The following is a 6,000-nucleotide window of genomic DNA, read 5'->3' as shown; positions in this document are numbered from 1 at the left end:
ATTTGCTCTCAGGAGTGTTATATGGCTGTCATGAAATGCAATTTGTACATAGTGGAATGTAAGACAGTGAGACATGTGTCTTGCTCCTGAAATAGGACTGACAGTCCATCAGCCTGCTGACAACAAGTAAGCTCTGGTCATGCCTCAACTTCTGAAGCCATTTTAGCATTCACTCTGCAGATGTGAAAACAAAACTCCAGTGTAAGTATACAGAGTACCAAATTAAAGCCTGCAGACTGCCAGTCCTGTCCGGGCTGAATGTGGGACACCTGTTAAACAAATCCCTGTAGCAGACAAGTGTTTCCTACTACTCCCAAGCATCTGGCTGTGGGGCTGTGTCTGGAGGGAGTCACTGCCTTCAAACAAAACTCAGTGTGGGACTTCCCCAGCACAAAACAGGCAGAGGGGAAGGTGAAGTGAGGAGCTATATATCAAGCATGCCTCCACCTTGGAAGACAAAACAATGGCAGTGGGCTCTGTGTTCCCTCTTACACCAGTAAGAGACTGCCTTGGTCTGAACCGGTGTAACAGAAAACACAATGCTGGTCCCACAGATTGGCAGAAGTCTTGCTGCTCATCCCTTGTGACTGCAGCATTGGAGGTAGATGTCAAGCGTGAGCAAGCCACACAGTGGGAACAAAGAAACTACGGCTGGTCGCAGCAGTAGTTAATGGTATCTCCTCTCTGCCTTCATCACTTCGCTCCATCCCAGCTTTCCTGCTTGAGGCAAGGTACCACCCTTGCAAAGCCAGCAGCCAACAGTGACTGCTAGAGACCACCCACCCTCTCAGACTTACCAATCCCTGTGTTTGTGAGGTCCCTCTTTGAAGGAACAGGAGGAAAATCCCCTACATATACAATTTTTTTGGACCTTGGGAGTGAAATACATGTGATGCTGTGTTGCCTGGCAACAGGCTGCAAGTGATGGAGCACAGGGCAAGTCTTCTCCAGAGCTGTGCTGGAGAGGAGCCTCTCCAGGCATGGTGCCTCTGTGTGTGTGTGTCTGTGTGTGTGTGTGTGTGTGTGTGTGTGTTTGTGTGTGTGTGTGCATGTAGCAGAGGGAAGGGGAGCATGATCCAGCAGACAGGGTCATGTCTTTGAGCAAAGGCACAGACAGAACAACATGAGAAGAAACAAAGGGGAGAATAAAGTCTAACTGAAGGTAAGGGAAAAGAGAGATGTCAGAGAGAAACATAGGGAAGGGAAGACCAAGGAAGACATCTGGGCACTCACTGAGCTGCAAGGGCTCATGGCTGTGACCTCCCAGGGGCAGGTGCTGTCTCTCTTCAGATGTGTCCTAGCTTTGACCCAAAGAACTGCAGGAAATGCAGTTTTCCTTTGCGCACCAGCAGCATTTCTTCACCTGTAAGGGATTCACATAGTCCTGCTTTCCTCACAGTCCTTGGAGACTTCAAACAAGTTTTGAAGCTGACTTCACCTATTCAGGCTAAGGGAATTCTTCTGAGCAAAGAGCACCCACACAAGGGTACACTGTGAATCACTCCACCTTTCACAAAAATCTCGGAAAGGATCCCACTCCCAGTTTAATCACCCTAAGGGGACCACACTTGGGCTCAAGAATAAGGTACGGCCAGCACAGAGGCTGTGAGTTTGATCTTCATTTCCTTTAAATGCTTGGAAAAGAAAGAGAGAGAAAGAGCAAGAGGAAGGAAGGAAGGAAGGAAGGAAGGAAGGAAGGGAGTAAGCAGACAAGGAAAGCAATTGGTTTCCATCCATACTAAATGCTTTTGGTCTTGACAGTCCCTCTCAAAGCCACAGGTCTCCCTGCACTTCTTTCCTTCCATTTGCATTCACAATGACTTTTGGGGATCCCTTTTCCCACATTAACATGCAGACCAGAGGGGACTCCCTGCCTGGAGCAGAGCTGTGGTGGGAGGGATGGCAGGCAGAAGGTAGCCCAGCCCTCAGGGAACATCCCTGGGGAAGGCCACCGTGCTCACTGAAGTGACACTGGATCCTTTCCCATCAGAAAATCCCTGTTGGTAGGTCGCTCATTCACTACCGATCCCACCGCCAGGGGATTCCTGTAATCCTTCTTACCTGGAGCATGGCACCATGAGTCCCGGCTGCAGAGCTATGTCCCAAACATCCCAAAGAAACTTGTTTGAGTGATGTTTTGTCCCACACACGAGGTTTCCCCACCTCTCTCTGCTTGCATTTGAGCCCGTTTGAAGCACTGAATCAGGCAGGAGGCTGAGAGCTCAGTGTGTACATCAGTCCTCTGAACCACACAAGACTGGCCTTACATAAAGCACGCTGCAAAAAGGATGTCAAACATCTCTTTGGCCACCCTCTGGCTTTCCCTTTTGCTTTTTTAGAGCAACCACGCTATCTCATAGTGTCCTCAGGAGGAGGTGTTCATCCGCGTTGCCTCTGGGACACATAAAACAAGGTATCTTGTTCATGCTCACACAGTGAGTGAGTAGTAGGGTTGTGATGTGGTTTCCCTGTGCTCAGCTCTGGAGTCTTAATAATTAAGATAAACCTTTCAGCTCAGTCCTTTCCATCTTGATGCTTTTCCAGCCTGATTGAAAACAGTGTTGTAACAGGACTTCGACCTGGCAGGAAATCCCAGGTCCAGTTGTTGATTTATCCCAATTTGGAAAGATGAGAAAAAATATTTTTTCTAATATTTTCTAATATTTTTTCTTCTGAGGTGTTCCAGAGAAAGTTTTGTTTTAGCTCTACCTTTCTTGTAATTTCTAATATGAGGAAATACGAAATTTAAACTGATAAGCACTGCTACACTTACCAGACCAAATCTATTACAGTCTTCTATCATGATTATTGAAGAAAAAAAAATCAATCTCTCTCCATAGAATGTTCCCATTTTGTACTGTGTTTTCTGAGAAAATTAATCTATTGCTTTCTCTTTAAAAATGAAGGTTCAGCACAACACCTGAGGGCACAAGGGGAGGCAGCATTCCCTGGGGCTGGTGCTCACAGGGTGAAGCAGCTGCAAGACCAGAACATGCACTGGTCACACTGAGTTCGCCTGTGTCAGCTGTGTTGCAAACCACATCTGTTCTTGCCATAACCTGGGATTCATAAGGAAAATACCTTTTTTTTTTTTAAGGGTGATACCCAGAAAAATTGACGGAGAGGAGGGTTACGGCACATTCCCTGTGCAGGGTAGAGAGGAGCTATGACTCCTTTCTCAGCCATCCTAATGCTGGGCTGCTCTCCCTCTCACTCCACTGCCTTTTTCTCGGGCACAAAAGTATTTTCTCAGGAAGAGCTATCTATAATTGAAGCAATAGCTGAAACATCTGATTTTCCACCAGTCAACACCTCCTGCTGCAGCTAGCACCAGCCTAAAGTGAGTGCAAAGACATAACACTTTAGTAGCATGCTACATTTGCTTTATGCTGGTGCCAGCTGTTGCAGAAGGTAGCAGAAAGTAAGTTGAAGCTCACAAAAGACCTTATGGTGAGCTATTGACATAAATTCAGGTCATATCTCATACGTACTGTGAACTGAGGCACAGATGTAGAAGTGCAAGGTTCCTCATGGCATGCCCATTTTTTCTTTACCAAGGTGCTTCAAATTCTTTCCATTCAAGTTCCAAATTTATGTTTTCTTTGCCCACAAAATCTATTCAGGGGAATATTTCCATGTAAATAAAGTCCATAGGGAAAATAAACTTTTCCAAGGAAGCTGCAAGAGAATAAAGCAACTGGAAGAACAATTGTAAAGCATTCCTGCAATGCTGCTTGGAACAAACCTCCTCCATGATGGAAAGGCAGTTTCCTTTATGAAAGGGAAATGGGAATGGCCCAAGCACTCAGGGTTCCTGTGGGATGTGCAGCAGGGGCTTGCAGGTAGGAGCAGCAGCCCAGGCGAGCAGAACCTCTGTGCTGTGCTGTCCTGTCCTGGGACCCAGCAAAGCCTGGCTGGGTCAGTGGTGGGTGCTGACACCAGGGTCTTGCTGGACTCTCAATGCTCCCACAGGCTGCTGTTTGACCCCAAACTCCCAGTTCCTGGAAACTTGACCTTTCTCTTTGCTTTCGTTGGAGTTTCTGGCTCTCTTTTGTAAACCAGGAGGCTATAGGAGGTGACCTCAGGCTAGGCTAAAAAACAGGCATGGTGTGGGCATACATTTGGCTGGTCATGATTTTCCAAAGCCAGCAGCTAGCCCTGTTGGGCTCACAGATATGAGTGACTGCATTCTTGCTTGTTTCTTTAATTTAATAAAAGCAAATCCCACTGCTGACTTCCCTGGGGCCCCTGGTGCAGTGTTCTGCAAAGCCTAAACAACTCACAGCTCAAGCTATATCCAGACCTTTACATCTTCTTGGGTCCTCTTCAGAGGAGAACACAGCACAACACTACCCACACTGAAGTGAGGTGACCTGTATTTCTGCTTTCTCCTTCCTCCAGTCTCTGTTATCCATAGCAGTGGCCACTTTTCTTCTGCAGTTGGAGAAGACAAATGGCTTTGTAGACATAGCCATAGGAGAGAGCTTCCAGAGGCAAGCCCAAGAGCAAAGACAGAGCTGGATGTCTGCATCTGCAGGGAACCTGCACTAGGGTGTCTCAGCCAGCAACCTCCCAGGAGAAGCAGTAACTTCCCATCCTGCTTCCCAGCTCGTTTTCCCTACTTCTGGATGTGGAGTTGTTTTCCAGACCACCAACATAACAAATATTCCAGCTGCCCAGTTCCGCAAAGAAAACTGAACTAACAAATTGGTGATGCCCAGAGATTTAATCATAGAAACAGCGGTTGCAAGGGAGCCCTGGAGATCATCTAGTCCAACCTTCCCTCTCATTACAAGCCACCCACACCTTCTAACCAGCAGGCAAAGAAATGGACACTCCTGATCCAAGGGAATTCTTGTTTTCCCAGTCTTGGGTAAGTGCTGGTTGCCACGCAGCACTTTCTCTTCCAGCACAGATCCTGAACCCCTTCACTACATTGCCATGCTGATAATTCCCCCCAGACCCAGGGGCAGAAGGGAGGACAGCCTAGTGGGAGTGTGGACAAGGGAGCAGATCTGCTGCTTCCCTCTCTTTTGAGTTAACCAACACTCAAGGGGAGGTTGCTATCTCCTGATGGTGGCACTCACATTTACACCCACAACTCTTCCACGGGTATCTTTTCCTCAGTGGAAAAAAGCAAATCCCATGAAACTTTCTCTTCTTTGTTTCCCAACCAGCTCTGCAGGACATCTCCCTGGGAAGCCGGTGCTTTAAACAGGCTCGAAAAGAAACCATGCTGGCACAGGGATGGGCAGCCTTGTTCCATGGTGCCTTTGCTCCCTGGTCCTGCAGAGAGGGAGAGGAGAGCACAGAAATAAGCAGGCAGGGGCCCCACAGCTCTAGCCCATCCGTGAGCTCCCTCCAGCCCTGCACACTCCTCTGCAGCAGCAGCGAGGGCAGGAAGATGGCAAAGCATTGCAGGGAGTGGAGAAGTTGTTTGCTTTATTATATCTAATTCACAGTGGAAGCACAGGGGTCAGGAGAAGGCTGTTTTTCATGCCAAGATGTCCTGATTAAGTCAAGCACTGATGATGACATCTTTAAAGGGTTGATAAGGGGTAAATCATCTCCCACCATTGGAAGTTCTGGGTAAAAACTACTAAAAAATGCCCTGGTTAGGGGTCAGCATCAGCCAGGCACATGCACATCCCTCCATCGCCAGCCCACAGCCCCCAGGAAAGCTGAGCGTTCCCTCACGACACAGGGATGAGAGCCTCTGTTGACATGGCAACGCGGGATGCTGCAGCGGGGACGGCCAGGCAGGAGTTTGCAATCGGCAGAATGGGGAAATGTGTGATAGATTTAAAAAATACCAACCGCTCGCACACTCCCTCACTCACTCCACCTTGTGCTGCCGAGTTGAATAACGATGTTGTTGCGGTGGGAGAGAAACATCATAATCTGTACCCGGCTGTCAGGGAGAGGGGCGAGAGTTCGTTCAACTGCTTTTCTTCTTGGTATCCCCCCATTTTCTTCCCAACTTCTCTCCCTGGGGCAGTA

Source organism: Columba livia, chromosome 12 (genome assembly GCF_036013475.1).
Source record: "Columba livia isolate bColLiv1 breed racing homer chromosome 12, bColLiv1.pat.W.v2, whole genome shotgun sequence".
Classification (NCBI taxonomy): Eukaryota; Metazoa; Chordata; class Aves; order Columbiformes; family Columbidae; genus Columba; species Columba livia.
The sequence above is the reverse complement of the archived record's forward strand: the minus strand, read 5'-3'. Positions refer to the sequence as shown.